This window comes from Tursiops truncatus, chromosome 1 (genome assembly GCF_011762595.2).
Source record: "Tursiops truncatus isolate mTurTru1 chromosome 1, mTurTru1.mat.Y, whole genome shotgun sequence".
Lineage (NCBI taxonomy): Eukaryota > Metazoa > Chordata > Mammalia > Artiodactyla > Delphinidae > Tursiops > Tursiops truncatus.
In genome coordinates this window covers 155,963,408-155,979,629 of record NC_047034.1, presented here as the reverse complement: position 1 = coordinate 155,979,629, position 16,222 = coordinate 155,963,408, and the positions used below count along the sequence as shown (strand labels likewise).

The following is a 16,222-nucleotide window of genomic DNA, read 5'->3' as shown; positions in this document are numbered from 1 at the left end:
CCACCAGGTTTTCTTTCCACCACCACCGCCCCCCCCAATTGGCAGTGGAAGTGCGCACTCCTAACCACTGGACTGCCAGGGAATTCCCTACCAGGTTTTCTGATCATCATGCTTAACTCCTTCATCTCATACTAATCCACAGTGATTTTCTCTTAAACATCTCTTTAATAGGTCCTTTTTTCTCCATCCCCACTTCTACTCCTGGGTCAGACCACCATCATCTCTGATTTGGATTACTACAGCAGTCTCTGAACTGGTCTTCAGAAGTGGTCTCTGTACCTACAGCTATTCTGCCCTTCCTACCCTTACCCCCAACCAGCCAAAGCAATTTTTCTAAAGTGTAAATCCGATCAAGTAACTTCCTTGATTAAAATTCTTTTGTCTTCCCACTACCCTTCCCACTCCCTAACCTAGTTTATAAGGCCCAACATGATGTGACCCCCATCTACTTCCAGCCTCAATTCTAGCTGCTACTTCCACTTTGTATAATAGGCTTCAATAATAGTGAATTTATTTCAATTCCTCAAATGCTTCAAGCTCTTTCTTGCCTCAGCCTTTGAACAGGCTGTTCCTGGAATACTCTTCCCCCTTCTCTTTGTCTGGCTAAGTCCTACTCAGACTTCTTATATCAACTTTTATGTTATTTTCTCCTGGAAGCCTTCCTTGACCTCCAAGCCTGAGCTAGATGGGAACTTTTATGGGCCTCCCAGCATCCCATACTTCCACTCTCATAGGGTCATGCTGGTAATACCTAGTTACATGTCAAAATCCCCCACTAGACCAGCTCTATGAAGGCAGGAATTTGTGTCTATCTTGGTGCTTTTTTTAATCCCTACCATCTAGTATAGTGCCTGTCACATAAACAACACTCAACAGATACCTGTTAATTAATAATAATAATTAATGATATTCAGCACTTACTTTTGGGCAGATATTATGCTTTATATACATTTTCCCGTTTGATCTTCTCAGCAACCCCATAAAGTATTATTGTCATTTCCATTTTACACATGAGGAAACTGAGGCTCACACAGGTTAACGCCCAAGGTCATTCAACTAGTAAATGAGAGAGGCAGAATTTACACATGGGCTGTCTGACTCCAAAGATAGTATTGTTATATGCTGATCTTTAAAATGGGAAGATGAGCTAGCAGGAAAAGAATACTATTATTTCAGATATTACCAACTAGGTTGGCCCAGATTAAGTGACTCCAAGAGTTCCATGGAGGTCATGATGGAAACACTGGGGAACAGTGCCAAATGCCAGGCCCCTGTAAGATTTAATATCAGCTGAAAAAAATAAGCCAATTTCAAGGTGAATTTATTTAGTATTTGGTCATTTGTATTCATAGTCCAGAGACCGTAACAATGAGAAATAGAAACAAAGACATCCTGAGGCAGAAATGATACATTCACTGATCCATTCATTAAACAAACATTTATCGAGTGACTCCTTGTCCACTATTGTGTTAAGTGCTAGGAAATAAGATGTAAGAGGCAAAGACACCCAGTTTCAGAAACACAGAAAGTGCACGTGAGGCAGAGATGCAGAGCAAGACTCACACAAAGAGTTTCGTCTGAGTTTGTTTGTGTGATAACCAGCAAATAAAATCTAAAATGTATTTCAAAGAATTGTCCTGAGACACATAATTAAAGTGCTTTAAAAAAAATTTTTTTTTAGCATAAAGAACCTTGAGGAGGGAGAAGGGCTCTTCAAGGAGACAAACAGAATTGACACATTCTTACTCTCCCTGTGGCACATTGTTCCACATATTGCCAGTTAGCTACGTACTCACAAGCTGGTGAAATCTCACACTACAGTTTTGCATCATTCTTTGACTCTTGATTTCTTTTTCCCAGCAAATTTATGAGGATTTTTCCCCATTATAAAAGTGATACAAGGTTATGGTTGGGGTGGTGGGGGCGATAAATAAATAAAGAAATAAATATTTTAAGTTGTAAGGGAAAAAGAAATCTACCCTCAGTCTTATTGTCTCAAAGACAGCAATTCTTTACATTTAGCATATTTTCCCTTATCTTCTTTCCGTGAGTTATTTTTTAAAATGTATTTGAAATGATGCTACTTATGCAATCCTCCATTCCAACTGTCCTCACTGTGTGGTAGCCATGTGCTTCAAAGAGGACTGATACTACCACTCAATTCCAAGGGTTGTCCCTGATATAATTCAGTAACAGTATCCTAGACTCCTTACCACACTAATTGGTTCAAAATCAGCACAAGATCCCAGATAGGCCAGCTGGTTGTGAATGAGAAAGTATACTCCATGGTAATGAGCTTGCTACCATGAAGGAGGCCAGCTTGAAAATAAAGTCAATCAAAGAAGGCAGAGCTGGGGCTTCCCTGGTGGCTCAGTGGTTGAGAGTCCGCCTGCCGATGCAGGGGACACGGGTTCGTGCCCCAGTCCGGGAAGATCCCACATGCCGTGGAGCGGCTGGGCCCGTGAGCCATGAACGCTGAGCTTGCGCGTCCGGAGACTGTGCTCCGCAAGGGGTGGGATAGGGAGGGTGGGAGGGAGACACAAGAGGAAGGGGATACAGGGATACATGTATATGTATAGTTGATTCACTTTGTTATACAGCAGAAACTAACACAACAATGTAAAGCAATTATACTTCAATAAAGATGTTTAAAATTTTTTTAAAAGGCAGAGCTTCATTATGTAATACACCTGAAACTAACGTACCTAAGTCAACTATATTTCAACTAAAAAAAAAAGAGGGTAGAGCTGAGAGAATTACAGAAAAATACAACCTAGTCCAGACAAGTATGGAGTTTATCTTCTTTCTATACTGTTCAATTTTATGACTCAATGCATTCCCTTTATTGTTTAAACCTGTTAAAGTTGAGTTATATAATACTTGCAAACAAGCATGCTAAATGGATATACTACCCAAATGGGATAATCAAATGAAGGAATTTTAGCACTAGACTCTAAAAAAATAAATGAAGCCTGTTTTTGGGGGGGGGCATAGAATACAAAGAATAAAGTTGTGGTATTAATTCCCATTCTTTCTGAACTCCTACTCTTGGGCCAAAAGCAGGATACTCTTAATATCTGGGTGTTTTCCTAAGGGTATGAATGTCATTGATTATGGATGAGATCCTGAGGGCTTTTCTTGGACTATGGCTTGACTCCTACTGGGCTTCTCTCTTTAGATACTTATTTCAAAGAGGTAAGTCAAGGAAACAAGTTGGGTTCCCATGCTTCATCCAAAAGTAACAGGTATGAATTTTAGGGCATATGCAAGTATGGAGGAAATAACTTACTTGTTTTCTCATAATCAGCTTAAATCTAAATCTGAGACCTCATGCTTACACTGGCAGAAAATTTAATCTCAGTCATTATTGGTGTTCCCGAGAAGAATGCCACCAGAGGTATGTATAGGTCCCATGGTGGGTCTTACTCGCCACCAAAGCATCATGGAATCTCTGCAGCTATTAGCTCAGTAGTCCAGACTGGTTACATCAGAGATGACCATTGCCCCAGTCTGCAGGTTCTCATCAGGACCAGTGGCTTGATCATGAGTATCTTCGGCAAGGATGTAACTCCTTATTCTCAGGGTCCAGCACTCTCCCCATAATGCGGTTGAAGAACATGTTGCAGGTCCCCTAAAATCACAGAACTATAGACCTTCATCCTCTTCCTGTAATTCTGAAATCTTTTCTTCCTTGGTTTCCTCTAAGGCATCTCTCTGCCTCCTGTCTCCCCTAACAACTCTCTCTCTCTCTCCCTCCCTCCCTGGATAATTTCATACTCTTTTCAGTCAGACTGAATTTTTACAAAACACGAGACCAGCTCTTGACTTCCAACAGCTTCTGCTTTTGGTCCTACTAAAATCCCTGAGATAATGATGCAAGGGAGGAAAAGTGTACAACAAATAACACAAATTAATATCTCAAAAATTAGATAACTGGGGCTTCCCTGGTGGTGCAGTGGTTGAGAGTCCGCCTGCCGATGCGGGGGACACGGGTTCGTGCCCTGGTCTGGGAAGATCCCACATGCCGCAGAGCGGCTGGGCCCGTGAGCCATGGCCGCTGAGCCTGCACGTCTGGAGCCTGTGCTCTGCAACAGGAGAGGCCACAGCAGTGAGAGGCCCACGTACTGCAAAAAAAAAAAAAAAAAAAAAATTAGATAACTGCCCCATGAACAAGCAGTTTGCACACCCGATGGAAGTCCTCACCCAGAACGAGGATTCAATTTTTTTTATAGTGTTTTTTTTCTTTTTCCTCAGTCCTGTTATCAGAAGCAGAGGTATGCACTCACTGCTCCAGTTCTCTTAAAGTTTCTACACAAAAGGTAAGGCTTTTCTCATGGATATTTTTTACTCGTAAGAGTCATTCATTAGAAACAGGAGCCTATACATCTTATAGGCTGAACTGCTTTATCTTGCTGAGTGAGACAAACTTTATGAACCTAGAAAGTAAAACACATTTATTGTTAGGAATTGCTCATGAGTACATTTATTAAAAGACAGGATTTTGTGGACTTCCCTGGTGGCACAGTGGTTAAGAATCTGCCTGCCAATGCAGGGGATAGGGGTCCCATCCCTGGTCTGGGAGGATTCCACATGCCACGGAACAACTAAGCCCATGCACCACAACTACTAAGCCTGCGGTCTAGAGCCCGCAAGCCACAACTACTGAAGCCCACGCTCCATAACTACTGAAGTCCATGCACCTAGAGCCCGTGCTCCGCAACAAGAGAAGCCATCATGAGAAGCCCACGAGTAGCCTCTGCTCGCCGCAACTAGAGAACGCCCATGCGCAGCAATGAAGACCCAACGCAACCAACAATAATTAAACAAATTTATTTAAAAAAAGACAGGATTTTGTACTGCAAGTGACAGAAAACCAAGTCAACATAGGTTAAGAAAACCTAGGGCTTCCCTGGTGGCGCAGTGGTTGAGAGTCCGCCTGCCGATGCAGGGGACACGGGTACGTGCCCCGGTCCGGGAAGATCCCACATGCCGCGGAGAGGCTGGTCCCGTGAGCCACGGCCACTGAGCCTGCGCGTCCAGAGCCTGTGCTCCGCAACGGGAGAGGCCACAACAGCGAGAGGCCCGTGTACAGCAAAAAAAAAAAAAGAAAACCTAATGTCTCACATAATTTGAAAGTTCAAGAGTTGGACATCTGGGGCGTCCCTGGTGGCGCAGTGGTTAAGAATCCGCCTGCCAACGCAGGAGACAGGGGATCGAGCCCTGGTCCGGAAGATTCCACATGCCTCGGAGCAACTTAGCCCGTACGCACAACTACTGAGCCTGCACTCTAGGGCCCCCCAAGCCACAACTACTGAAGCCCGTGCGCCCCAACAAAGAGAAGCCACCACAATGAGAAGCCTGCTCGCTGCAACTAGAGTAATCCTGTGCGCAGCAACGAAGACCCAACACAGCCAAAAACACAGCAAATAAATTAATTTATTTTAAAAAATAAAAAAAGAAATGTCCAAATCTGGCTGCCACCTATAATACATAGGGCTTCAGGGCTAAACTCCTAGTCCCTAGTCAGGGATCTGAACAGCCCCCTCACCCACCCCCAAGGTTGCCTTTTCCTATTGACAGAAAAGTGGCCCAGAGGCTGGGTGGGCGGGGGTGGGCGGCGGATGCACTGCGCATGCTCGGCCGCAGAGAACGCCGGGGAAGGGGTGGGGCCTGCGCGACCGTTTCCCGTTGAAGTTCTTTTGAGAAACGTAGCGCGGCGACCGTCGGTGAGAGAAATTAGTAAGCCTCCTTAAGCGCTTGTAGTGTCGGTCTTTATTTCTGTGCTTTACCAGAGACAGGCGGAGAGTTTGGCCAGTCGGAGGAAGGATGAAATGTCTGGGAGGGCCGGGGTTCCAGGGACTCAGCCCTGCGTGCGGATGCCGCCATGTGGGGGCCGGGAATTCGGGGTCAGGCCCCTGGATAGTGTTTGTCGTCTCCTTTAACCTAGTCTGCAGAGAGTCGGGGCGTTTTGCCCCCCCCCCTCGACTCCCCCGCCAGCTTCCTGCGTTTCTCAGCGCTTACTCTGCTCCTGCGCCGTAACTGCCTTCAGCCTTCGGTCTTTCTCCATGGCCTCCGTTTCTAAAACATTACTTTGATCCCACCTGTGGCTCTCCCTCGTTAAGCAGTGATTTTTTTTCAAACTGAAAAAAAAATCATGGAACTCCTTTTGCAAATAGAGTTGTACATGGGATCTTAAATAAAAGGTATTTTTTAATTGTTATAAATGTTTGGCTCGTCATGAAATGGGATTTGAAATTTTGATTAGATGAAGGTACAGTCTTTGTCATTTTATGTTATGTCATTTTGCTTTTGTGTACAAGATTGAATCGAAAGTATCTTGGTTGCATGGACTAATGTTTACAAACGGTGACTTTTTTAACTTTCTCAGGTTGCAATCTCATCATACTTTTAAATTAAACTGACTGGAAAGTAGGTAAGTGGAGAATTTTCTCTTTAAGTGTTGAATCACTGATAACATCTGACGATAGCTTGTATTCCTCATCACAAATATATAAGACAAGAAGCCCCCGAAATTTATAACAAGAACTACATTTAGTCCTAACACTTTGCACATTTAACTCTTAGGTTGAGGCAAGAGTATTAGTTAAAGGAGTAGATGCCCTTGCTAAAACAGTAAATTCACTTCTAGGATTTTCTGTGAGTGGACATATACAGTTCAGAACAAAAAGTGTAAGTGCAAAGCTGTAAACTTCCTCATCAATGACACAGCTACAAGGCATTGAATTATATTCACCCTGATGGCAGGAAAAGCTATTTTCTGAAGGTCTCTGTTAATCTAGCACAAATTAATGCTTTGGAGGTCACCAAAATACTTCACATTTGGTATGTAACACAGTTAAGTGTATCTCATAATTTTATTAGTTTTTTTAAAGTAAATTTTTACTTAAAGAAATATGAAGTGTTTGATGAACCCCAAAAGCTACTGATGTACAAGACTTAAGTTCAAGGTTTTTGGTATTTAAGGACTTTCCGGATATGAACCACATCTGCTTTTCCAACTTCATTTCCTTCCACTAGCACTCTTGCATTTTATCTTCATCAGTAACTCCACTTCTTATAGTTCCCATATATTTGTGTTTTTCCACATACTGTCCCTATATCTGAAATATCCCCCGTGATTGCTTCATAGACACCTACTTGAAAACCTAGCTCAAATATAACCTTCTAAGACTTCTTTGACCATCTTCTCTTACCTCATTTCTGCTTTGTACCTCATGTATGCTTACATTGTGCTAGGCAGAGTGTTATGAGAGTCTGCATGTGGTAATTATCTCTATAGCCCCAGCACCTATGCACTTCATCAGTAGTGGCTCCCCATTGCCTACAGAACTAAAAATGGACATTTTAGTTTGGTTTGAGAAGCGTTTAGCCTTCTGCCTCCAGTCTTCCTATCATTCCAGTAAAAGAGCTTGCAGAACTCAACGAATAAAACAAATCTTTGGAAAGTGTAATGCGTAAAGAAGTAGCTGTAATGCAAAGAAATAAGAGTATACCTGCTTCTGGACTCTTACATTACTCATTTTATTTTTGCTTATGTCCATACCATACCATCTTAACTACTGTAGCTTTTTAGTAAGTCCTCAAATTTTTTTCTTTTTTGAGATTGTAGTGCCTATTTGAGGTTGTGTATACATTTTATGTACATTATGGTCATCTTGCAGGTTCAACAAAAACTGGGATTTTGATCTGTAGCTCAGTTTGGGGAAAACTGACTTAATATTGAGTCAATCACTGTCTCTCTCCATTTATTTAGATCTTACTTTATTTCTCTCAGCATTGTTTTGTTTTCAGTCTAGAGATCTTGACGTATTTCATTAGATTTATTCCAATATTTGATGTTTTATGACACTATAGAAAAGTTATTTTAAATTTTTAAATTTCTAATTCTACAAAGAAATATAATTGATTTTTTTAATATTGACCTTGCTAAATTTACTTAATAATTTCAGTAGTTATTTGGAAATCCTTTTGGATTTTCTATGTACACAATATGTCATCTATAAGTAATGATGATTTTAATTTTTTTTTTTTTTTTTCTTTGGTACATGGGCTTCTCACTGTTGTGGCCTTTCCCGTTGCGGAGCACAGGCTCTGGACGCGCAGGCTCAGCGGCCGTGGCTCATGGGCCTAGCCACTCCGCGGCATGTGGGATCTTCCCGGACCAGGGCACAAACCCGTGTCCCCTGCATCGGCAGGCGGACTCTCAACCACTGTACCACCAGGGAAGCCCTCACTTTTATTTTTGAAGGATGTTTTTACTGACTATAGAATTTTAGATAGATTTTTTCCCCCCAGCATTTTAAAGTTATTCCATTGGCCTCTGGCCTTCATTGTTTCTGACAAGACAGCCTTCATTCTTATTTTTGTTACCCTGTATGTTAACGTCCTTTTTTTCTAGCTGCCTTTAAGATTTTCTTTTTATCTTTGGTTTTCACCAGTGTGACTATGATGTGCAGAGTTGTCTTTTCCTTATGTTTATCTTATTTTTATTCATAGAACTTCTTGAATTCGTGTGGTTTGAAATTTTTGTTCATTTTGGGGAAATTGTCCAGCCAGTATTTCTTTAAATGTTGCTCCTGTTTCATTGCCTGTTTTCTCTTATTCTCAGGCTCAGTTTACATGTGTGTCAGACCATTTTGCTATTTCCCACATGTTGCTTACATTATTTGTATCCTTTTATGTATCAGTCTGACTACTTTGTACTAACCTGTCTTCTAGTTCACTAATTTGATATTAAATTCATCTGTTGAATTCTTAATTTCCCTATTTTACTTTTCAATTCTCAAATTCCCACGATTTTTTTAAAAATTGAATTCCAGGATTCTGCTGAACTTTTCCATCTTTTTCTGTATTTTCTTAAACACATCAAAGTTCTTGCCTACTAACATCAGTATGAGCCACACTGTGGGTCTGTTTCTGTTGTCTTTTTTCCCCTTGGTTTTTAGTTTTGTTTTGTTTGATTAAATTATTTATTTGGTTGTGCTGGGTCTTAGTTGTGGCAGGCGGGCTCCCTAGTTGCGGCATGCAAACTCTTGGTTGCAGTATGCGAACTCTTAGTTGTGACATGCATGTGTGATCTAGTTCCCTGACCAGGGATTGAACCCGGGCCCCCTGCATTAGGAGCACGGAGTCTTAACCACTGCACCACCAGGGAAGTCCCTTCAGTTTTGTTTGTTGGGGGGTTGGGGGGAGTTTGCTCATACATTTTTATTCTGGACATTGTGGGTGAAAATTTTGAAAGACTCCTCCAGAGAGGACTGCAGTTCATTTAGGTGTGCAAATAGTACTAGCAGATTACATTGATCCTGTTGAGGGATTCTGTTAGGCATTAATTAGGGCTGATCTATTTAGGTTTGCCCTTTCTTCTAGGAAGTAGTCTTTTCTCCTGGGTTGTGGCCCTTACTCTTAGGGCTTGGCCTCCTGGAGTCTCAACTGAAAGTCCACATCTTTACCAAGTCCCCTCTTCCTTATCTGGGCTTAAATTTCAACTGTTCTTAGCTTTGCAAAGCTACTGTAATCTCTTTTAGCCTCCCAACTGCTGTTTTCTGCTAGGTTTTTTGGAGTCTTGCTCTGTAGATGTGCAGTTTAAGGGTTAGCTAATGAGTGGAGATGGGGAATATTTGTGTGCAAATTTGGGGGCTTATTTCTCTGAGGTTCTTTCCTCCCAGATTGTGCCTCTTGAGTTCCAGCTACTTAGGCACCCAGAACTCCTATCTCCGTAGCTCACTGTGCTGCTATTCTCTGCTTGGGCATTTTCCTTTATCCTGGAAGGTGCCCTCAGAGGTAAAGCCTGTTAATTTTTTTTTTTTTTTTTTTTTGCGGTACGCGGGCCTCTCACTGTTGCGGCCTCTCCTGTTGCGGAGCACAGGCTCCAGACGCCAGGCCCAGCGGCCATGGCTCACAGGCCCAGCCGCTCCGCGGTATGTGGGATCCTCCTGGACCGGGGTACGAACCCGCGTCCCCTGCATTGGCAGGCAGACCCCCAACCACTGCGCCACCAGGGAAGCCCAAGCCTGTTAATTTTATAATTGTTTCCAGTGGAAGAATTTAGCATACTAAAAGCTATTCTGTTATACCTAGATTTATCTTATCTAGGCATATCTTATTTTTAATTCTTGCCAATTTGATAAAATCTAGAGCTGAGTTGGTTTAGAAGCTGAGTAGAATTTGAATAGGCAGAAATGACTTTGCAAGTAGAACAGTAAGAGCACAAGTGTAGTGGGGAGGGAAATTCTCTCTTTCTTAGATTGACAATTAATTAATCTTTCATCGACAGGTTTATGTATGCAATATTGTACTAATTTTCCAGGAGGAAAGTATATACATTCCGTCTGGAGGTCTGTCTGTGTGTCTAGAAGTAACTGCTAATAGCTTGCCATTTCTTTGCAGTCTCAAGGGTTTTTGTTTGTTTTATTGAAGTATAGTTGATTTAAAATATTGTGTTAGTTTCAGGTGTACAGCAGAGTGATTCAGTTATATATATATTTCTTCAGATTATTTTCCATTATAGGTTATTACAAATATTGAATATATATATATATTTACTGTGCTATACAGTAAATCCTTGTTGCTTAGCTATTTTATGTATAGAGGTTTGTATTACTTAATCCCATACTCCTAATTTATCCCTCCCCCTTCCCTTTCCTTTTGGTAACTGTAAGTTTGTTTTCTGTGTCTGCTTGTTTCTATTTTGTGTATAGACTTATTTGTATTATTTTTTAGATTCCACATATAAGTGATATCATACAATATTTGTCTTTGAGTGACTTACTTCACTTAGTATGATATTCTCTAGGTCCATCCTTGTTGCTGCAAATGCAATGTTTCATTCTTTTTTATGGCTTAATAATATTCCGTTGTATATATATACCAATCTTCTTAACCCAGCCATCTGTTAATGGGCACTTGGGTTGTTTCTATATCTTGGCTATTGTAAATAGTGCTGCTATGAACATTGGGGTGCATGTATGTTTTTGAATCAGAGTTTTCATCTTTTCCTGATATATGCCTGGAAGTGGAATTGCTGGATCACATGGTAGCTCTATTTTTAGCGTTTTTTTAAATTTATTTATTTATTTATTTTTCACTGTGTTGGGTTTTTGTTGCTGTGCGCCAGCTTTCTCTAGTGGCAGCAAGCAGGGGCTACTTTTCGTTGAGTGCGCAGGCTTCTCGTTATGGTGGCTTCTCTTGTTGAGGAGCACGGGCTCTAGGCGCACGAGCTTCAGTAGTTGTGGCTCACAGGTTCAGTAGTTGTGGTTCGTGGGCTCTAGAGTACAGACTCAGTAGTTGTGGTGCATGGGCTTAGTTGCTCCGTGGCATGTGGGATCTTCCTGGACCATGCCTCAAACCTGTGTCCCCTGCATTGGCAAGTGGATTCTTAACCACTGCGCCACCAGGGAAGCCCTATTTTTAGTTTTTTAAGGAACTTCCATACTGTTCTCCATAGTGCCTGCATCAATTTACATTCCCACTAAAGTGTAGGAGAGTTCCCTTTTCTCCACACCCTCTCCTGCATTTATTATTTGTAGACTTTTTGATGATAGCCATTCTGACTGGTGTGAGGTTATACCTTATTGTAGTTTTGATTTGCATTTCTCTAATAATGTTGAGCATCTTTTCATATGCCTGTTGGCTATCTGTATGTCTTCTTTGGAGAAATGTCTATTTAGGTCTTCTGCCCATTCTTTGATTGGGTTGTTTGGGGTTTTTGATATTGAGTTGTATGACCTGTTTTTATATGTTGGAAGTTAAGGCCTTGTCGGTCACATCATTTGCAAATATTTTCTCCCATTCTGTAGGTTGTCTTTTTGTTTTGTTGATTGTTTCCTCTGCTGTGCCAAAGCTTTTGATGAGGTCCCGTTTATTTTTGCTTTTATTTGTTTTGCCTTGGGAGACTGATCTAAGAAAATACTGTTACGATTTATGTCAGAAAATGTTTTGCCTTTGTTCCTTTCTAGGAGTTTTATGGCATCTTATATTTAGGTCTTTAAACCATTTGGAGTTTATTTTTGTATGTGGTTTGAGGGGGTGTTCTAATTTCATTGATTTACATGTAACTGTCCAGCTTTCCCAACACCAGTTGCTGAAAAGACTGTCTTTTCTCCATTGTATTTTCTTGCCTCCTTCGTCATAAATTAATTGACCATAGGTGTGTGGGTTTATTTCTGGGCTCTCTATTATGTTCCATTGATCTGTATGTCTGTTTTTGTGCCAATACCATGCTGTTTTGATAACTATAGATTTGTAGTATAGTCTGAAATCTGGAAGCATTATGCCTCTGGCTTTGTTCTTTGTCTTTTATGGTTCCCTATAAATTTTAGGATTATTTGTTCTACTTCTGTGAAAAGTGTCATGGGTGTTTTGATAGGGATTACATTAAATCTGTAGATTGCTTTAGGTAGTATGGCCATTTTAACAATATTAATTCTTCCAATCTAAGAGTATGGGATATCTTTCCATTTCTTTGAATCATGTTCAGTTTCTTTTATCAATGTTATATCGTTTTCAGTGTATTGGTCTTTTACTTCCTAGTATAAATTTATTCCTTAAGGTTTTATGGGAGTTTCTAACATGATTTTGAATGAGATTTTTTTTTTTTAACTTTCTGATACTCACGTTTTCCTTTAAAAACATGTGACTTTGGTTTTCTGCTCCATGATATATCCCTCTTTGGTTTAAATTAAAATGTTTTAAATTACTTATTACCAAGTAGTACTAACTAGCAGAAAGATATTTATCCTATGACGGCTAATAGTCTCCAACATACATAGTTTAGCCCCAGTTGGGGAAGATGGGTGCGACTATGTTAAAAAGAGGTCTCTAGGATTTATTTTACTCCTTTGTTCATTGTACTGAAAAAGGAAGTAATGAATTTGTTATTCGTATATGTCTTTTGCTCTTTTTGGTTTTTTAGTAGCTAAAGAAATGTTATATACCATTTTCCTCTACCTCAGAAGTATATATATATTTTTTAATATTTAACTGCTCTGCCTTTTTTAATACTTTATTTATTTATTTATTTATTTGGTTGTGCCAAGTGTTAGTTGCAGCACGCAGGATCTTCATTGCCGGGTGCAGGATCTTCGTTGTGTGGCCTGCAGGATCTTTTAGTTGTGGCACGTGGGATGTTTAGTTGCAGCATGCGAACTCTTAGTTGCAGCATGTGAACTCTTAGTTGTGGGATGTGGGATCTAGTTCCCTGACCAGGGATCCAGCCCGGCCCCTTGCATTGGGAGTGCAGAGTCTTAGCCACTGGACCACCAGGGAAGTCCCAGAAATATATTTTAGATTAATTACACTTTCAGGGTACTTTCTATTCTTTGCCTATGTGATGACTGACATGTATGAAGGGATTCCTAGATGTTTTATTTTTAATTGATCTTTAGACTTAACATAGCATATTTACTTTCAGATGAAGGGAATATACAATCTAGTAGTTAATTTCCAGTGAGTTTTGCTTTGCTGGTTGTATGTAACACTCAGATGGGTTGAGCAGAGACTATATGAGCTTTTATTGCACTTCACAGTCAGGCCTTATTTAATTTTCTGCCTTGGGATAGGAGTATCAACTACAAATTAGCACTTGCCGTTGGCACTTGCCAACTACCTCTACAAGGATTAAATCATGAGCTGCTGCAGCTGCTGACTTTCAACACCCCCTGAAAGGAGTTCAGGGTGGAGAGCAGAAATGAGGCACTCTGTGCTCTGGGAAAAACTGGCAGAACAGGTCTTCAGATAGTTATGTATTTTCAGGAGCCGATTTTATGAGCCCAATTCTTGTTATCTCCTCATATCTAGAAAAGCACTAAAATCCTTCATGGTGATGACTGCTCCTCCGACTAGCAGAAGTATACTCCCTCTTCACCAAAGTCACATATATACTGACCTTCCCCCCTACCTCTTTGGAGCAGTTTCTCAGAGCTATCTGAAATGCTGTCTCCCTGTCCTCATTTTGCCCCAAATAAAACTTAACTCGCAACTCTTACGTTGTGCATTTTTTAAGTCTACAGGAGCTTTCAGTAAGAGCTGAGTTAAAGATCAGTGAGTTGAGTGGCGGAGTCCCAACCTCAAAAATAAAAGACAATTACGGAACTTCGGGGTTTTCAACGTACTAACTCAGAATAAAACCAGAGACCTGGAGTTACTCCAGTAAGAACTTTAACTTAATCATATCTGTTTTACTTATCTCCTACCCTCCATAATCATTAGTTGTAAAGACCTTTTTTTAAAAGAGTATCCTTTTCTCTTGGAGGTGATGTAAGAGGAATCCAGGAGACTTGTCCTCTGCAGCCAAGTTAGGATTGCAGGAAGGGAAAGAGTTGCAAAGGATTTAGAATTGGAGGTGGCAGCTACAAGAAAAATGGAAAATAGACCTCAGTTAAGGAAAAAGAAGAACACAAGGAACCAGTCTGTCCTTAAGAGAAGAGGCCTTGGAGCTGAACAGTTGTTACCTGAAAACTGGGTTTGCCCCTTGGTGGGCGTCAAGCCAGTAGACACAACCAAGCCAAAGATCTGGAGAAGGAAGGATTTATTTATTATTATTTGCAGCAAATAAGGAGAACACTGGGGATCTTTACCAAAGCAGTATCTCCCCAACAGCAAAATTGGGGAAGTTTTAAGCTAAGGGTACATGCCTGTTCATGAAGGGACTTGAGCAGAGGAGAATTCAGCGTAGAATTGGGGGAAAGGTCGACAGAGTCCAAGCTTTAGTTGATTGAAGTCTGGAGGCTCAGCATCATCTTTCCATCCTCCACCTGGGTGGGAGCCTTAGCTCTTACAGAACTGAAAGATATATTGTTATTCCCTTGAGGAACCAGGACCCTTGCCCCAAGGCTGCACTGTTGTTTCTTGACTGCTCCTCCCTTGTTTCTGTATTCCCTCAAGATCATTAATTACTGAGACCTGTTCAAGGCCAAGCATTGAGGCCAGGCTTAGATCACAAAATGGCTTAGGCCAAAATGGGTTCTCTTATGTCAGGAAAGCCATTCCTGGTTCTCTTCCTCCAGGGACCCCCTGAGCTATCTGCTTACACAATCCAAGGCTCCTGTAGTTCCTCAAAAGTTATAAAATGGAATTCTTTTTTAAGCTTGAGTGCACAGCAATCTTTTATATTGATTTTGGATTTTAGCTATTGTTTGGGGGTCTTTTTTGCAGTTTTTTGTTTGTTTGGCTGTATTGGGTCTTCATTGCGCGCGGGCTTTCTCTAGTTGAGGCGGGGTCTACTCTTCATTGCGGTGCGTGGGCTTCTCATTGCGGTGGCTTCTCTTTGTTGCGGAGCACGGGCTCTAGGCACACACGTTTCGGTAGTTGTGGCACATGAGCTCAGTAGTTGTGGCGCACAGGCTTAGTTGCTCTGCAGCATGTGGTATCTTCCCAGACCAGGGCTCGAACCCATGTCCCCTGCATTGGCAGGTGGATTCTTAACCACTGAGCCACCAGGGAAGTCCTTAGCTGTTGTTTAAAAAGAAAAAAAAAGTCAACCCAGTAAATTTAAAGATCTAACTGACCTTATTCATGAATCTGGCAGTATCCCATCTAGTAAATAGCAGGGCACTCAAGGAACTGTACAAGATGGAACGTTTTTATAGGCAGAAAGAGGGTAGGACAAGAAAGCTAAAAGAGTGGACTAGTTTAGACAGGGTCACCTTCCCTTAGGGGAAAGCAGGGGGTCTTGGGCAGATTACCTCACTAGTGCTGACCAGGAAATTAAACTGATTGGCTTAAAATTCCACTCCTTGGAGAGGCTGAAACTACAGTTCTGTTAGGAATTATCAATAAGTCTTGGCGGGGCTTAGCACAGTTAAGGCCAGCTTGGGCTTGTTGTTTCTTCTTAACGCTATTTACCAAAAAGGAATCCGTTGATGGGGGGGGGGATTAAGTATAATGGGGAAATAACTTCAAGACATAATTAGAAGGTATATTTGATATAATTTGGTGATTAGATGTGGGAGAAGAGGCATTTAGGACTGTCCCTAGATTTCTGGCTTGGGAAATTGAGTATATACCATAGTGTCATTTCCCAAGAAAGGGAACATGTGTAAAGCAGGTTTATGTGGATAATATAAGAATATGATTTTAAATCTCCTGGACTTGAGGGACCTGTAGAACATACAAGTGGAGATATTTAATAGGCAATTGGGTATATGGGCTAGAGCTCAGGTATGTAGGGGAAAAATAGCCTATAGATGATAGTTGAATCCCA

At 41.2% G+C, this 16,222-nt stretch overlaps 1 protein-coding gene across 8 annotated transcripts in view; it reads left to right on the top strand.

Annotated features, from left to right (window-relative positions):
• The first annotated feature begins 5,650 nt into the window (after window positions 1-5,650).
• Window positions 5,651-16,222, top strand: part of ZMYM1 (zinc finger MYM-type containing 1) — a 28,901-nt gene continuing 18,329 nt past the window's right edge. For 3 of the 8 annotated variants that reach the window (XM_019938147.3, XM_019938146.3, XM_019938143.3), the window contains exons 1-2: window positions 5,661-5,739; window positions 6,389-6,433. The gene's annotated coding sequence lies outside the window, so the exon portion shown is untranslated. Of the gene's footprint in view, window positions 5,740-5,823; window positions 6,204-6,388; window positions 6,434-14,023; window positions 14,170-16,222 lie in introns of those variants that run through there. The other 5 variants (XM_033838221.2, XM_019938145.3, XM_033838223.2 and 2 more) reach the window with 5 other exon arrangements.